The sequence below is a fragment of the Camelus dromedarius genome, chromosome 31 (assembly GCF_036321535.1).
Source record: "Camelus dromedarius isolate mCamDro1 chromosome 31, mCamDro1.pat, whole genome shotgun sequence".
In the NCBI taxonomy this organism is placed as follows: domain Eukaryota; kingdom Metazoa; phylum Chordata; class Mammalia; order Artiodactyla; family Camelidae; genus Camelus; species Camelus dromedarius.
In genome coordinates, this window is record NC_087466.1 from 21,143,145 (window position 1) to 21,161,588 (window position 18,444).

General features: G+C 46.5%; 1 protein-coding gene across 1 annotated transcript in view; it reads left to right on the forward strand.

The window, feature by feature from the left end:
* The window catches only part of TMEM132B (transmembrane protein 132B), a 294,781-nt gene that overhangs the window by 149,112 nt on the left and 127,225 nt on the right, over nt 1–18,444 (forward strand). The window lies entirely within an intron of this gene.

The following is an 18,444-nucleotide window of genomic DNA, read 5'->3' on the forward strand; positions in this document are numbered from 1 at the left end:
ATAAATCAGGCGACGTCTCTGCGTCTGATGGGCAACGTGTCCCTCTCAGCGCATCAGCGCAGCTCGGTCCGGCAGCTCCTAAACGGCCCCACCGGCGGGCCGCGCCGCGCCGCGCCACGAGGTGCTCCTCCTCCGTGCTCTTCACACCGCAGCGGCCGAATCGGGCTGGCAGTCTCAGGAATCACCTGCGCTCGCGTCTGCCGCGGTGCCGGGCTGGATGCCCGTGTTGTCAAAATGTATTATTATTATTGTTGTTGCTACTGTTTGCAGCGAGGAACTGAAGAATGAAACGGGGAACATAGAAGTGATTTAAGAGGCAAGGGGGAAATGCACTTTTTTTTTTTTTATTTTAAATGAGCAAACTGAAGGTAATTGTCTCTGAGTGCTTAGAGGCAGTCATTTTGCAGACACCACCCCTGGGTATTGGCATATGGGGCTCAGAGTGTTCGGTTGGGTGAACTTGACATTGCTGGCAGGTCTCTTGTCTCCTCCAGCTCAGATACCCACCTCAGGTCTTAGGGGGCTGAGCTCTCCTGGGGAGGAGAGGGAGGCCGTTGCTAATAATCTTGCATCCGGACGCCCGATGGGCAGGATGAGCTCTCACCCCAGTTGTGCCCCTTACAACCTCCTTTCCGTTTGGTGAAGCACCTGTTTTCCGTGGGGTTGCTTTAGCGGTTGGGTGAGTGAGCAACTCCCCGCTTCAGAACCACCAGCGGCTCCCACGTGAGCCAGGGCGAGACCCCAGCCCCTCACCTTGGCATCCGAGCCCCTTACTTTTCACCTTCTATTGTCACAATTGTGTCACCATCTTCTCTTGCAGGGAGACTCTTTGAGGTCCCCGGTGTTGGGCACTGAAAGGGTGCTCTGTGAATGAAGGAGGGGCGGGTGGGCGAGTAGGGGCAGGAGATACAGGGACGCTGGGCAGGGCAGGCCTTTTCCAGTGGCATTTCCAGCGGCATTCTAGGCTGAGTGCCGTCTCTACTTGGCTGACCCCAGCCAACCTCAGCTGAACTCTGTCCTGCCTGCTTTGGAAGATCTTTTTCAAAGGGAAAGAGTGACTCAGGTTGAGTGATCAAAAAGCCTTCTATTAGGAATGTTGATCAGGTGGCCTGGGTCCCTCTCCCTCCAAACTCAACATTCTGGTCATCGTCCTTTACACCCCTTGACAGAGCTTTTAGTCCACGACCTCCCGTGACCCATGGTTTTCCTGGGCATCCGTATCTGTTGGCTCAACACTCCCGTATCCTGAGCTGTTGATGCGTGGAGAGAGCCTAGGACTTTTATATTTGCTTGGTTGTAAGTAGTAGAATGCCCCCTAGAGGTGGCTGCTGTGAAAGGGTTTTGTCGTCTCACATGACAAGAAATTTGGAGGTAGCTGGTTGCTCAATCCACCAGCACCGTTGTATCACCCAGGTTGTTCTGTCTTTCTACTCCGTTGTGCCCAGTTCTCTGGCTGCCACCTCCAGCTTGCTTCCTCATGGTTGCAAGATGGCTGCAGCAGCTCCAGGCATCACAGACTTATCTGGTTGTATACAAAGACCACAAAGACTGGAAGGGCGGGGAGCTTCTCCTCGTGTATCTCTTTTTACCAGGGGAGAGGACCTTTCCAGCTGGAAGGAAGACTTTCCCTGGAAGTCGTCCCCTTAGATCTCCTCGGTAAGTGGTGGGTTCCGTGCCTTTGTTGGAGAAGCAGGGTAGTCTGGGACAGTGAATATCTGGTGTTGTTTTCATGCTTTGTACTGGGAGGTGGTCTTTGTGGCCAGGGAAGAAGCGTGGGAGAATGGTGGTCAGCAAGCAGTGTCTGCCACACCCCTCCAAGGTGGGACCTGTTGAGGGTTTTGTCTGTTTTTTTTTTATATTGAGTTATAGTCAGTTTACAATGTGTCCAATTCCAGTGTAGAGCACCATTTTTCAGTTATCCAGGAACACACTTAAATGCATCGTTACATTCTTTTCTGCTGTAAGAGAGGGTTGTATCTTGATCTCTGTTTTGACCCCACTGGCAGACTTCCTCTTGGTTCCTGGCGTGTTTGTCCAGTAGGCTTTGTTCAACGGATGCCCTTAGGTACTGCATGAATGAAGCCCAAGCAGAAAGGGCCCCTAGGCTCCTCGTCCCAGTGGGACACCCTGACTTCCACCCTCAGAAATCACTGTCTGTGTCTCTCTAAGGTGCGCAGTGTACACATGCGAAATTGATTTGTTGAAATAACGCGTAATCCAGTGGTGATGTTTTAAACTGAAGGAAAAATGCAGGCTATGGTTATCACTTTGGGTTTTTTTCGTGTTTTATATTTTATTTTTAATTAAGGTATAGTCGGTTTACAATGTTGTGTCAATTTCTAGTGTTTCAGTCATATATATACACATATTTCTTTTCATATTCTTTTTCAGTGTAGGTTCCTGCAAGATATTGAGTAGAGTTCCCTGCATTATACAGTAGAAACTTGCTGTTTATCTATTTTATATATAGTAGTATCTGCAAATCACTTTTGGTTCTGAGAATGCACAATTTTGCATTCTCTCTAGAAGAGAGAAAAACAGGCTACAAGAGAAAAAGTAGTCACGCAACCAGAATGGCAGAATCACGAGCCACTCTCACATTCCCGCGTCCTCGTCTCCTCTCGCTTCACGTCTGATCTCCCCGGGCGGAAGGGGGCCGGGGACTGTGGCTTTGCCATGACAGTTTATGCTTATCTAATATCCCTCTAAAATCCATTCGGTAATCTAAATAAGTAATTGCTTCTTTTTATACTTCTTTTGTTGAATTGTGAGCTCAAATGAGGTGTGAAATACAAGCTCATGGACCGTGTTTGCCCGGCTAACAAAGAGACTCTATGAATCTGTCCCTAACAGAACATCCTGCCAAATGCTGTAATCTCTGAATTGTGACAACCTTGGGCGGAATAGGGTTTTTGATAGAATAGAACGTACAAACTGCCTGAAGTTCTGTGATAAGAATTAAAAATGTGTCGCACGGGAAGACCGAATGGGCTCGCTTAGGAAAGCAGTAAAGGTCTTAGTTTGAAATATCTTAACGTGCACTCATTGTCAGGGAATGTGAGTCATGAAGATGGAGACCACTAGATAAAGAGCTGTGTGGCCAGAAGAGGGAAGAGAGCAGAAAAAGAAACAAATCTGAAAGTGTTTCAGAACGGACCACGTGGAGCCGAAGAAGGTGAAAGCTGGGCGGTGGGGAAACCGCGTGCAACCAGCGCGCTTGCCATGCGGTTGGTCCTTCCACGGCTTCTGTCAGGCTGCAGGGACCAAACCTCGGAGGAAAGAAGCTGCAACTTTTTGTGTGGTCAGAAACCGCAATGCAAAGCTCGTTCTCAACTGAAAGTTGGAACAGAAACTGAGAACGGCTTGGAGGTGCACCAGGGAAGGAGGAGCTGGTGCTTCTCCACAGGATGGAAAAGCAAAACCCTGAAATAGACTGCTGTATGTGTGTGTTTACTGAAGTCTAGTCGGTTTACAATGTTGTGTCAATGTCTGCTGGGCAGCACAGTGATTCAGGTGTACGTATACATACATGTATTCCTTTCCAGAGTCTTTTTCATTACAGGTCACTGCAAGATATTGAATATGGTTCCCTGTGTTAGACAGTGGAAACTTGTTGCTTATCTATTTTATATATAGTAGTTAGTATTTGCAAATCTCAAACTCCCAATTTATCCCTTCCCACCTCCTTTCTCTTCTGGTAACTGTAAGTCTGTTTTCTACGTCTGTGAGTCTGTTTCTGTTTTGTAAGTAAGTTCATTTGTGTCATTTTTTTTTAAGAGTCTACAGATAAGTGATGTCATATGGTATTTTTCTTTCTCTGCCTGGCTGACTTCACTTAGAATGACTTTCTCCAGGTCCATCCATGTTGCTGCAGATGGCATTATTTTATTCTTTTTTATGGCTGAGTGGTATAGAATAGATTTCTGGACAGGAGTAGGCACACGCCACACGATGGTAACCCAGTCGAAGGTGAAATCAAGATCTAAGCTGAATGTTTACCGTGACGTGTTGCCCTCATTGAAAACCTGGATGCAGTGTTTCAGGAGTTTTTCCCTGCCTGCTCTAATCCAGAAATCATTATAACCAGTTGAGCAGAAGAAGGGATCACCATTTTAACTAACCGGATGAACTCACTGCTTTTTGCGAAATGTAACAGTTGAGCATTGAGCGTCGGAAAAGCCGCACCCACAGCACTGGGAGGCCCCCAAGCACGTGGAAATTGGCGCTGTAGAGCGCTGAGTGGTGTCCCCTCAAAAGATGTGCCTACATCTGGATCCTGGAATTTGTGCATGTGTCCTTCCTTATTTGGAAAAGAGAGTCTTTACAGAGGTAAGATCATCCTGGATTATGTGGGCAGACCCTCAGCCCGGTGCCGTATCCTCATGAGACAGACACACGGAGGAGCAGCCATGTGACGATGGAGGGGTGTGGCCACAGCCTGGGAGACCGCCGAGCGCCTAGATCCCCCAGAGGCTGGAAAAGGCAACGAACAGACCCTCCCCTGGAGGCCCTGCTGACACCCTGATTTTGGAGCTCTGGCTTCCAGAAGCGTGAGAGAATAAATCTCTGTTGTTTTAGGCCATTACATTTGTGGTAATTTGCCATAGCACCCCCCGGATACGGATACAGCGGCTTCATGCCCGTGCGTCGAATGGGTAGATCAAGGCATCTCAGTCCTGGATGAGTATCCGAATCGCCTGCGAGTCTCTAAAAAGCACGTATTCCATAGACCTTACCCCTAACTGGGTCACAGACGTTGCCTTTAAAAAAAAAAAAAACAACAAAAAACCTCCCAGGTGATTTTAATGTGTAGCCAGGGTTGAGAATTCCCAGGATACAAGAATAAATGAAATAATGAATTTAAGCACCGTAAGAAGATAAAGGTGTTTTGTTTGTTCAGACAATTTTAGGATTGGAAAATAAGGGACTTACGATGCCAGATTCTTGGGTTGACAATAGCACCTGCCCCTGCACACCTGGAGACCGGTAAGCGGCACCTGTCACAATAGTTCAAAACCCAGGTTTGATGTATAGAAATGCATCGTGCCCTGGGATTCGTTTGTAATTCTCTCTAGAAAGTGGCAACAGAATTCACCTATCGGAAACGGAGGACCCCCGCCTCTTCCCCTAAAAGGGACCAGACGAGCAGAAGAAAAGGGGGAAAAAAAAGAAATATTAAAAAAAAAAATTTCCCCTCTTTCCTGACCAGTGGGAAGTGCTTTGTGCATTTCTGCTGCTGGCCAGTTTCAGCCTAAGTGTAACAGACGGTGTCTTACTTCAAAAGTAGTAGGTTTTTCAGTCGTAGACAATTTAGGAACTACAAGTGAGTGAGATGGAGACGATAAAAGCCATCTCCGAGCCAGTGTCTGGTTCACAGGTAACCATTGTTAATATTTTGATGAGTGTATCTGTATGTATGTGTTCACGTGTATATGATGTACACAGATACGTAATTGTTGTCAGTGTTACAATTTGTTTCGCATTGAAAGCTTTTGTTTTCTGTAATAATGTAGAATAAATATGTGGCAACATCTTTGCACATCAGTGGGTATCTAGCCTGAAAAATGATTATCAACCCTTTTGAAAAACTGATAAAAGAGGTGGATTCTCTTCCCCTCAAAATACAAAAATGCACACATAAACCTTTTTTCCCCCAACTGTTTCAAGATTAATGGGGCCTTTCAGTGAACCTGTAATTTTCAACGTAACATTTAAAAGTGGTCTAATATTCCATCAGTATTGTAGAGATATATTCTATTCATTTATCACATTTCATTTTTTTCCTTTTTAGAACATTGCTGCTTGACATTTTTATGATGTTTTATCTTTTTCCCCCTTTTAAACATTTTTTTTTCTTTTTAAACATAAAATGTCTGTTGGATATTCCTGTAGGTAAGTCTTTAGGAGAGAAAGCTAGCAGTGAATGGGTAGGGTCAAAAGACACGGCCACGTTTTAAGTTTCTGATGCTTTTATGAAATTTCCCTGCCAGTTTACGCTGCCAGCTCTGTGTGAGGGCGCCCGGCTCTCAATTCCTTTGCCAACACCGGGCATAGCCTTAAAAAGATAATTGGACAGTTGAAATATGGCTGTCTTCTTGTAGGCTTAATTTGCATTGACAGTTTCTGGTGAAATTTAACAATTTTTTTCTGTGTTTGACTGCAAATGCCTTCCCCCATTTTGCTGTCTTTAGTTATTTATTATTACTGTTATATTGTGGCTTTAGCGATGGTGTGGGTCTTATGTTGTCCAGTTGAATCAAGGGCTCCCACCTGGAGGAGGGAGGGTGCGGGAGCGAGCAGCACGCATAAAAGGCTTTGTCAGAGCCCCCCACATCCCATCAGCCTGGCCTCTGAGTGCTGTCGGAGAACCGGAGCCAGACACTGGTTCAAGTGGTAGAGGAAGGTGTTATTCAGAAACCACTGCAGGGAGGGAAGCGAGACCTCAGTGTAGACCTGGACTCCACGCCCAGTACAGTAAAGACGGCCGGGGATTCACAGCCAAGGAACAGGGTGGGCGTGGGGTCAGTGGATGGCAAATGGCTACAAGCAGATGTTGAGGGAGCGGGGATTCTGGCGAGACTGACCAAGCCAGAGTCCTGCTGAGGGCCGGCCCGAGTGATCGGACATCGAGCGTGGGCTCGAGGAATTTGATCAGATGTGGAAAGTGATCAGACACCAGGGATGGGCTGGGATTCGTCTACATGGACTTGGCAGACTTGCTTTCACTGGGCTCCGCAGGTGTGGCTAGGACAGGGCCACGGCGGGGAGGAGGGACGGCTCGGAGGAGCCCGACTCACGTGTGGTTGAGGGGAGAGGCTTGGTCCGTGACTGCACGGGGCAGTGCCCACTGCTGGCCTGGCAAAGGCGGAGAGTGTGGGCGGGGGTTAAACCTTGGTCATCTTAAGCCATTTTTTAAAAACTGAAGTATAGTTGAATTACAATATTGTGTTATTGTCAGGTGTACTGCAAAGTGATTCAGAGATATATGTGCGAATACATATTCAGATATGTATGTGTATATGGATGATTTTCCATTATAGGTTATTACAAGATATTGAATATAGCCCCCTGGGCTGTATAGCAGATCTTTGTTGCTCATCTATTTTATATATAGTAGTGTGTAATCTGCTCATCCCATCCTCCCAGTTTATCCCTCCCTCCTTCCCCTCCCCCCACCCGGTAGCCATAAGTTTCTTTTCAGTGTCTGTGAATCTGTTTCTGTTTTGCAGTAGAGTCAGTTTGTTACCGACTCAGATCAGAACCAGACTCAGGTTCAGCTGCTCTTGGCTCAAAAGTCAATGTTCGAGAGACAAGTGTTAGTGGAAAAAGAAAGACGCTTTATTTGGGAAGCCAGGGACCTGGGGAGACAGTGGACTGGCCTCCCCCCAGACTGTCTCCCAGTTGCTGATCAGAGGGCAAGGGCTTTTGAAGGGAAGCTTCAGGAGTGTGCAGGCGGGGCTACCTGCAGAGCAGCAGTCAGCTCCGACAGTCGTCTGGAAACTGGTCGTGCGTGGTCTGGGCAGCATCGCCTTGATTGTTTTAAGCTCAGTTCACCTTCAGCTCCAGGGTCAGTTTCTTCCCATTTTCTTAAGGCCAGTTCCTGGAACTGTGCAAAGCATAGATTCAGTCCTGCTCAAGATGGGAGAGGCTTGTGTTGTGGCCACAGTCTGGTCATCATGCAGTTAGCCTTTTTCCTCTGGTGGCGGTTACAGTGTCTGCAGAACAACCCAGGGACGTGCACCAGTTATCCATTGTCCTTCAGGGAGGAACTACCCATCCTGTGACTCTTGTCCTAGCCATTAACTGTGTGAGCCTGCTCTTCTGTGACTCAGGGGCCTGGGAGACTACAGCTTTTCTACAAACAGCAGACAGGGGACGTGGAAAGGCTTCTGTACCCGGGAGGGCCCCTTAGGGTCCTGCTCAGTTTCAATTTGTATTATTTTTTTAGATTCCACATACAAGTGATATCATACAGCATTTGTCTTTCTCTGTCTGACTTACTTCACTAAGTATAAATAATATTCTCTAGGTCTATCCATGTTTTGCAAATGGTAAGATTTCATTCTTTTTTATGGCTGAGTAATATTCCATCACCCCCCCCCCATCTTCTTAAACTAGTCATTTGTTGATAGTCACTTGGGTTGTTTCCATGTCTTGGCTGCTGTAAAAACTGCTGCTATGAACATTGGGGTGCAGGTGTCTTTTTGAATTAGCATTTTCATTTTTTTCCAACTATATAACCAGAAATGGGGTTGCTGGATAATATGGTTCTATTTCAGTTTTTTAAGGAACCTCCATACTGTTTTCCATGGTGGCTGCACCAATTTACATTCCCACCAGCAGTGTAGGAGGGCTCCCTTTTCTCCACAGCCTCTCCAGCATTTATTATTTGTAGACTTTTTGAGGATGGCCATTCTGACCAGTGTGAGGGGAGACCCCATCATGGTTTTGATCTGCATTTCTCTGATACTTGGTGGTGTTGAGCATCTTTTCACAAGCCTGTTAAGCCACTGAGGTGTGAATTTATTTGTTACCACAGCATGCTGTAGTTTATCCTGACTGATACAGAGTGTTCAAATATACACTTAAAAATAGAGACTTCTTTTTTTTTTTATAACAGTTTCAGATTTACAGAAGAATTGAGTGGAAATTACAGGGAATTCTCATATTACTCCCAGGCATACAATTTCCCCATTATTAATATCTGCCCTTATTAGCATGGCACATTTGTTACAATTAATGAGCCAACATTAAGGATGCATTCTTATTAACTAATATACATTAGGGGGTCCCTGTTTGTGTTGTACATTCTCTGGGTTTGGATGAATGTCTAGTGACAAGTACCCACCATTCCTGTATCATACAGAATAGTTTCACTGCCCTAAAAATCCTTTCTGCTCCATCTGTTCACCCCTCCCTCCCTCCCGCTGCCAAAACCCCTGGTATCCACTGATCTTTTTAATTATCTTTATAGTTTTGAATGTCACAGAGTTGGAATCATAGGGTATCTAGCCTTTTCAGATTGGCTGCTTTCACTTGGTAATACACATTTAAGTTTCCTCCATGTCTTTTCATGGCTTGATAGTTCATTTCTTAGCATTGAGTGATACTCCCTTGTCTGGATGAACCACTACTTATTTACCACTAACCCACTGAAGGACGTCTTGATTGCTTCCAAGTTTTGGCATTTGTGAATAAAGCTGCCATAAACATCTGTGTGCGTACTTTTTTTTGTATGTGTGTGTGGGCATAAATTTTTAACTCCTTTGAGTAAACACCAAGGAGGGCGCAATTGCCGGATCTTCTGGTAAGAGTTTGATTAGTTTTGCGTGAAACTGCCAAACTCTCCCCGAAATTGTCTGCACCTCGTTGCCTTCCCACCAGCACTGCATCGGAACCCCTGCTGCTCCAGCCCTCACTGGTATGTGGTTGTCGGTGTTTCGGATTCTCGCTGCTCTGATAGGCGTGCGGTGGTTTCTCACTGTGGTTTTTTTTTTTTAATTTGCAGCTCCCTGATAACATACGACGTGGAGCATCTTTTCATGTGCTTATTTTCCATCTGATATCTCCTCTAGTGCTGTATCTGATCAGATCTGCCCGTTTTTTAAATTGTTTTCTCCTATTGTTGTATGTTAAAGAGTTCTTGCATATTTTAGATACCAATCCTTTATTGGTTATGTGCTTTGTAAATGCCTTCTCCCAGAATGTGGCTTGTCTCTTCCGTCTCTTAGTCAAATGTACATTTTTGAGTAGTGATGTCATGTGTGGAATAAGTCCATAGGTTTCAAAGTGGCTCCATTTAGATGAGTAAGAGGTTTCCCTGATTCTCCGTGGGGCTGGCTTGGAGCAGAAATACTTACATTCGGCTCTGCAGGTGTGGTTGTTTAAAACAGGGTGTCCTACTTTAGTGCCTCTGCGTCCTCCTGCTGACCAGGAGGGCCTCGCTGGCTGAGGACTGTATTCCTGGCAACAAGCCGGCTCACGGAGCTCATTCCTAGAACGGCCCTGTGGCTGCCCCACGGCCTCTGTGACTGTGGTCTCTCCTTACTAATCCATCGTTCTACCTGCTGCCAGACTAATCTTAAAATACGGCTTTCATCACGACCTAGTGGCTCCCTGTTGCCTGTCTCAGCAAGTCTAAACAACTGGTTTGACTTTTACAGCCTTTTTAGAAGCAGGACTCTCTCTCTGTGGAGATGCTCAGAACTCTGGTACCAGAGAGACAGACGCCGCCAATAGAGCGACCTCAGCCAGTAGGTGGCGCTCTGCACAGTTTTCAGACAAGAGACCAAGAGCAGTAGAACCAAGAGGATGCAGTGGATTCTGTTGGAGGGAAAGGCACCTCAGAGGAGGTGACCCTGGAACTGGTCCTTAAAGGATGAGTAGAAGTTCAAGCATACACATTTCTGAGAAGCTGACCCATTAAGCCGTTCTTTATATAATACTGAGACTGTAACGTACTCATTTTCCGGAATGTTCTTCGATGCAGAAGTTCGCCAGTGGTTGGGACAGTCTCAGAATAGGAAGCGTCTGGGGTGGGTGGACCTGGATGGGGTCACTTGGAAGAGTCTAGAAGAGGTGCCAATGGGGGAGGAGTGTTCAGAGGGTATTGGAAGCAGATCCTATGAAATGCAACACTTAATGAGCACCTACTGTGTGCCAGGTTGTCTGCTATATATTAACCTCGTGAACTGTCACAGTATCCCTGTGAAGAAGGTAGCGCTGCTGGCCGCACTTGCAGATGGGGACGGTGAAGCTCAGAGATATTAAGGGCCCACAGCCACCTAGCTATGACTGGTGGCCCTGGGATTTGAACCCAGACTCTAAGATGTGTGCCTACTACATGCCAGGCGACAAATACACGTCAGGTAATTCTAAGCCCACAGCTCCTTCCCCAGAACCAGAGTTACCTCAAAAAGAGACAAGGGGGTGCCGAAGAGAAACTTCGCTAAAGAGCAACACTTCGGCGAGATTTTGGTGGCCTCCCCAAACCCCCGACTTCAGCCACATTGTTCGAGGCTCCAGGGAGCTCCGGCCTAATCAGTGCATTGCCAGCTTCATGCATTATAGGTCCTTTGTGAAACAGAAACAGAGTTTCTCCCAGAAACTCCAAGTATCATTTAGGTTCAGACATGCCCTTTCTTACTGAGAGCATATTTTATTTCTCCTGTAGGATTTAACTTCTGTAGTTCCCTTATGCAGGCAGAAACTGAGCCAGAGGAAAGGAGAGGCTTTCTTTTCCACAGGTCTGCCAGCCGGCGTGGTGATCTGAGATCGGAGCCTTCGCACGAGACTTCTGATGGGCGGGGACGAAACTAACCGAGGGTAACCTGCAAAGTTGATGCTCTTGGGAAGGACTCTGTTGGGATTTGTCAGAAACCCCAGCCGCTCCATTAAATCATTTTCCTATATCACGATTTTGTATTTATTTACTTACTCTGACATATTTATTATTATGATATTATTAGATGCCATTGACCAAATCGACCATTGGAACTATGAAACCTCCCTCAGATCTGCTGCAAGTCCTTGACAAAAGCAATCAAAGGAACCTTTGAGTGGTCCTCCCCCAAACCCCCACTCCCCACCACCCCTGCCTCCTTGTAGTTTCCTGGAGAAAATTCTCTGTGATTTGAAAGTGTTATTTTAACGCAGCCTGCCGCACTAAGCATCAATTCCTTTAAACCTACATAAAAGGTACTATGCCGGATTGCCTTTTCTGTTTGAGCAGAAACCTCTGTGTCTTTTGAAAGGACATTTTGTTTGATTTTATCCAGTTCCATGGCCAAGGTCCTCTGTTGCTCTCCGTGGCGCAGGCACAGCGAGGCCCCACGTTCTGCTGGCGGTGAGCAGTGTGTATCCTGCGTCCACACAAGACTGTTCAAGGTCACTGGCTGCTCTTTGCAGGAGGGATGTGCGGCCCTCCACCCCTGAAGTCGCTTCTCCGTCTTCCCAGATGCTGTCTTTTTTAATTTTTTTTAAGTTAGTAGACTTCATTTTTCAGTACAGTTTTTGATTTACAGAAAAATTGAGCTGATAGTATAGAGATGTCTCCCCTCCTTGGTTGATTTAAGAAAGCATGGTCCCTCCATACAATGGAATATTATGCAACCACAAAAAGGAAGGAGGCACTGGCACTTGCTACAATGTGGATGAACCTTGAAAACATGATGCTGAGTGAAAGAAGCCAGATGCCAGAGGTCACACAGTGTCTGATTCCATTGATAGGAAATGTCCACAACTGGCAAATTCACAGGGACAGAACGCAGATGAGTGGTTGCCAGGGGCCGGGGGAGGGGGGGGAGTGAGGATTCGGCGCGACTGCGTAATGGGTAGAGCGTTTCCTTGTAGTGTGATGGAAGACTTCCGGAGCTGGACAGCGGTGGTATTTGCACAACATTGTAATCCCCTGAATGCCAAGGAATTGTATGCTTTCAATTGTATGGTTATGTGTGTTTTTCCATAACCAAAACAACAACAAAAGAGAGAGAAGTTCTTTTCTTGGCAAAAGTCACCTATGACGTGCTTCAGCACCAGCTGAAGAGATATGCAAAGGCGCTTTCTTACAGGTAATTTTTAACCATCCATATGGTCTTTCAGACTAAACCCTTCCATAGGAATCAGCTCCACTCTGCTCCCTGGCGTGAGGTTTTTTAAGGCTTAAACATATTTTTAAAGGATTCAAAGCTAATAATTCCGGAGTTTACAATTCCATCTGCATAGATATTCTAGAAGAAAGGATCCTAACACGGTTTTGTGAGAATGAGCAACAGCTCCAGATTCAGTCCCAGAGAGTTAGGACTCATTAAACACCCAGGAGGCAAAGCTGAGACACCCGCAGTTGAGAAGCAGAGCAGAGCGGGAAACCAGGGGCGCGCTGAGGCCGCGCCGTCCGGGCAGGTCTGTGGTCCGCGCGGCGAGGAAGCTGGCTGCCTCCTGCTCTCTCGGTGGGCAGGTTTTTTCCTTTCCGTTTCTTTCTCTAACTTCAGAACGATTGCAAGCCTATTTAAATACGTAATGGAAAAAAAAAAAAGAACGAAATTTTGCCATTTGCAGCAACATGGATGGACTTGGAGGGCCTTCTGCTGAGGGAAATAAGTCAGACAGAGAAAGACAAATACTATATGATATCACTTATACATGGAATCTCGAAAATTCGACAAACTAGTGAATATAACAGAAACGAAGCAGACTTACAGATACACAGGACAAACTGACGGTTAACAGAGGGGTGGGGGGACAGATCGGGGTGGGGCAGTGGGAGGTACAGCCTATTGGGTGTAAGGTAGGCTCAAGGATGTGTTGTACAATGTGGGGAATGTGGCCAATATTTTGTGATAACTCTAAATGGAAAGTAACCTTTAAAAATTGGATAAAAATAAAAAATTAAATTAAAGAAATAAATATGTAAAGAATATTGTAACAAGTATCCATCTGTCTACCACATAGCTTCCTCGCACTTTGATGTTTGCCCAAATCTGCTGCAGAGCTTAAAAAACCAAAAGCAAAAAAAAAAAAAAAAACAAAACAAAACCAAAAAACAACCAAACAAAATTATCCCTATTGGATTCTCCTTCCTCCTTAAAGTTAACCACTCTCCTGAATTGCATGTTTAACCTTCTTACGAATGTCCATGTAATTCTATTATGTAGATACTGCTACAGTTCAAATGTTTGTGTCCTCCCAAAATTTACGTGCTGAAATCCTAACCTCCAGTGTGATGGCATAAACAACATTGTGCTGTCACAAGGCAACTTGCCCTTCCGCTCAGTGTGACTTTTCCTAAACTCAACCCTGTTGGTCTGTGCATCTCCTGTTGTTTTATCCGGCCCCGCCTCCACTGCCTGGTGTATAATATTCCATAAGACAGATAAGCTGTAATTTGTTGACTCGTTCTTCTGTTGATGGATGACTGGTTTTTTTGTTTTTGTTTTTGTTTTTGTTTCTACACTTTTTGCTCTGGTGGGTTTTGGTGTCCATCCTTGTCCATGCCATCTTAAGTATGTGCACTAGGTCCTCTGGGGTCGTGGTTCTTAAGCCGAACGTTGCAACCCAATTAATGAATTGTGACACATCCAAAAAAAAAGGGAAATGGAATAGAGGTTAGCATAGAATAGAAAAGCTCAGAGTCTGTAGCATTTACTAAGGGGAAATACTATTTCATGAAACTTCCGTGTCCCTCATGTGTGATTTTTCTGAGTTGCTGTGCAAAATTTACTCCTTACTGGGGACTGGAGAAGGGAAAACGTGGTGCCCGAGTTCCAGGGTCTGTCACAGAAACGAGGCTGCAGCATCCTTGGTGGTATGTATCTTCAGCTTTCTAGACGCTGCCAAACTGCTCTCCAAAGTGGTTGCGCCAATCAGCAAGTTGTGTTTCAGGTGGGAAGTTCCTTAACGTTCTGAAATGGGGGGAACTTTCCAGAAGCTTGTCCCTGTACATCTTATTTTGGGTCGATGTTCCTCTGGCTTAATTTTATGGGTCTGCTGTTGGTGTTTTTTGTCGGGGAAACACTCATCTCATGAAAAGTCACACCGTTTCACTTCTCTGCTGTCAAGAGGCAGGACTGAGTTATTCCTCCTTTTAAAAGAATGATTTAAGTAGGAAATAATGAATGCAAAGTGCTGTAGTTAGACAGCAGCAGATAAGCTGACAGATCGGCTGTCACTTGGGTCTTGCTATAAAGGGAAAGAAAATGATATTTAATCATTTTCAAAAAATAAAAACAGCGTTGATGAGTTTGATGCACTTTGATGCTGAGTGACTCATTAGGGTGCTCTGTTACTATCCAGTTAATAAAAGCATCTTGCATCTCCCCTTTGATTAAACAGTTGCCAAGCAAAGATGTCTCTGATTTCAAGAGCCCGCCAAGTCTCCTGAGCTGTGCGGACATGGGAACAGGGGCCACGAGAGCATGGGTTCAGTTGGGTCTCCTGCATCCAGGTGGCAAACTGGTAGACCAGGAACCTGTTTTGTTTGACCTGCTGAATGATTTTTTTCCCCCTTCAATATGTGACAACATTGAAAAAAGTCAGGAGATATGCCTAAAAACACACATTTCAGGCACGTGGAGTCAAGGTGATACTGAGTGACCACAAGTGCCGATGCTGCCTGTGGCCAGTTCACAAGGGGGCGCTCTCTTGTTTTCCACAGTCCCCTCCACTCCCTACTGTCCCTCCCAAAACTGGGTAAAAATTCTGAACCCAATTCCAACGCGTGTGTGCAGTGGGGGTTTCCCGACCACCGCCAAGCAATGCTCCCACACGAGCTGGGCGTCCTCCAGTTCAGCTCAGTTCTGGTCCTCTACCTGGAGTCGGCATTAGATGCCACAAGACTGTCCCTCCCTTCCCCCACTTAGATGCCAGCTGCAAGTCCAGGTTGTCACCTGTGCTCCTGGGGGAACGGCCATAGATCGATGGTTCCAATGACCCCTCTCCTTGGGTTTGATTAATTTGCTAGAGTGGGTCACAAAGAAGCATTAGAGAAACATTTTACTTACCAGATTATAAAAGGACAGATCTCAGGAACAGCCAGATGGAAGAGGTACACAGGGCAACGTGTGAGGAAGGGACGTCAGTCTTCCACGCCCTCTCCAGGCACCACTCTCCCCGAATCTCCAGGCGTTCATCAACCCAGAAGCTCTCTGAGCCCCATCCTTTTGGGTGTTGGAGGCTTCACGACATAGGCATGACTGACTAAACATCCCTGACCATTCGCACCTGATTCAGCCTTCAGCTTCTCTCCCGTCCCCGGAGGGTCAAGGGGGTGGGACTGAAATCTCCAACCCTCCAATCGCATGGTTGGTTCCCCTGGCAGCCAGCCCCCATCCTCAGGTGAGTTCCGAAAGTCACCTCACCAATAGAACAAGACACCTTTATTGGTCTCATCGCTTAGGACATTCCAAGGGTTTTAGGAGCTGTGAGCCAGAAACAGGGATGAGGAGCGAATATACCTTTCTTATTGTAAATCATGGAATCACACTGGGGCTGGCTGTTAGTTGGCGTTTATCACAAAGCCCACAGTGGGGGGTCTCTTTGAGGAAGCATTTCTTGGTATCACCACTTGTTAGTTTACGTGACCTTGAACAAGTCATTGGAACTCCTGGTGCCTCCATCTCCTCAACTTCAGGGGAAAAATTTGTACCTACCTGACAGGGCTGTTGTAGGGTTAAACTGCCTTATCTGTTTGAACCGCTTCCATCAGAGCATGCCCAGAGGGAGTGACCTGTAAATGCTGCGGGAATTAATATCATTAATACCCACCTCTGTATCAAGATAGACCTAGAAAGTGATGTGTTTTAAAATAAATAAGTAGCAAAGAATATGCCTGTATGATTACCATGCAAACAGGAAGTTTCCGTGTTAAAACGATGTAAAGCCCCCATTGAGTATAAACCTTTGGACCACTGTGATCAATACACAGGAAAGACAGATGATGAAAAACATAGTGATCTGATAAAAAAGGCTGAGGTTTCAACGGGGCTCCTTTCTACATGCAAATGAGCTGAGTGTTGCTTTCCAGATCCACACTTGTGTGAGTGGTCTCGCCCACTGAGGGCGTCTGCCGGGCTTCAGGTGCTGAGACCCCCGCCCACCGCCCACCCTCGGGCTGTGGCAGAAGCAGCCCCCGCTGTCACCTGGAAAGAGTTACTCAGATCCAGTGGGAGGGCAGCTTTCTAGAAGCAGGTGTAGCCTGGGGCTTGGAGGCGGAGAGCTGGGTTCCGTGGTGGCATTTCCGTCTCTGACCCGCCGTGTGGATTTCGTCAGATGACGCGCTCTCTCCGCACCTCTCCTGCAAGGTGGGGGTTTCCTTGGGTCTCACTGTGGGGTTTAAATGAAGTAAGACAGGAAGAGCAGCCCAGCCTGTGGGAACCGTCTCTTCACCACTTTCTTCCCTCCGCAGAAATCCACCTTAAAGACCTGAATCCAAATGTAGTGTTTTTGAAGATCTTTTCCCCTCTCAAACGGATTTTCTCCACCCCAAGCACACAATTAGGCACATGAAAATGGATCCTTGAAGAGAATTTCAAGGTACCTTTTGTTTTTTCTCCCCAGAACCTCATTTGGAGTCCACTTTTACCCGTTTCAAAGGCAACAGCAAATAAAGCAATAGCTTTGCCAGGGGCCCGGACCATGATTTACTGAGGAGCAGAAAAGACAGGAGGTTTAGAAGGCATTCGCGAGAGGAAATTGCTGTGAAATCTGGTGTCCGTGTGCTGTCACTGCCTTTGGGAAAGCTGATGATGTTGGCTGTCTGAAACAGAAATAGCAGAGAGCTTAAATTTCATAGAAGCCAGTACTCCTAGGATTGGGAAGTGGAATATTACCTATACATTGGGGATGGCTTGCAGATTTGTCTGAATCCCCTGTAGGGAGGTAAATACAACAGTCCTTGAAAATTAGTCTTTGGGGTCAGATCTTGGTCCAAATACGGGCCCTGTCTTTTCCTAGCTGTGTGACCTCAGACAGGTGACTCAGTCTCTCTGTTCCTCAATTTCTCACCTGTGATATGGAGACAAGATAATATTTACTGTGAGGCTTGCTGTGGGGACTCAGTGAGATAATTACCTGAAGTTTTTAATGCCGTATGGGGAGAGAGTAAGCGCTCAGTAAATGATCTCAGGAAGATAAAAGAAGTTCCAGTTCTCTGAGGCGACTTTTTTTGATCATCCTGTGTATAATCACAGTCTATCCTGCAAGGGGAGTTGAGTTTCAGACACATGGAAATGCATATCTTTGTATGAAATCTCCAGACACTAGTTTAAGTTTTGACAAGTGTTGAGTGGGCCCAGTGAAGACGATCTGAGGGTCAGAGTTGGCCCCTGTTCTCCAGCTGCCAGCTCTCAGACACTGGCCAAGTTGTGAGAAAGCAGGCTGACTTACGGGTGTGGCTGTCCGTTTTCTCCTTATCCGAGGCGACATTCAGGTTTTCACTTATGATTACGATTCCCTTACATGCTGCTCAGCACCTCAGGTTGCTGTGGCCCTTTCTTGCTGAGAGATCGTGTTGAGACCGAGGGTTCTCTGAGCGGCATTTCTGGGTGATGCTGCCCGAGGCGCTTCTGTTGTTTTTCTTCTCCAAGGAAGACAGTGGGTTTCCATTGGTTTTCCTTTCCCCGATCCGTAGCAGGAGACCAGGTGTGCAGTGAAAATTGCCTCTTGGGGTTCTAGAGAAATCCGCCATGTCCAGCCACGCTGGGGAGGAGGGGCTGCTGGTAACGCTCACGTCTGCGGGAGAAGCGTTCATGAGGTGTCCGCTGCTGCAAACTTGCTTTCTTTGGTGCAGGGAGGGCGTGTAGGACCACCTCTTTCTCTGTGAACTCCGGCAGAGCCGGAGAACTTCCTGAGAACCGGGCAGGGGGCACTGATGGATTCTTCTCTGTGATTACCTTTCCGCCCCTGAAAGACCAAAACTGCCTGGAAGTAGCACTTCTGGGGTCCCTGCTG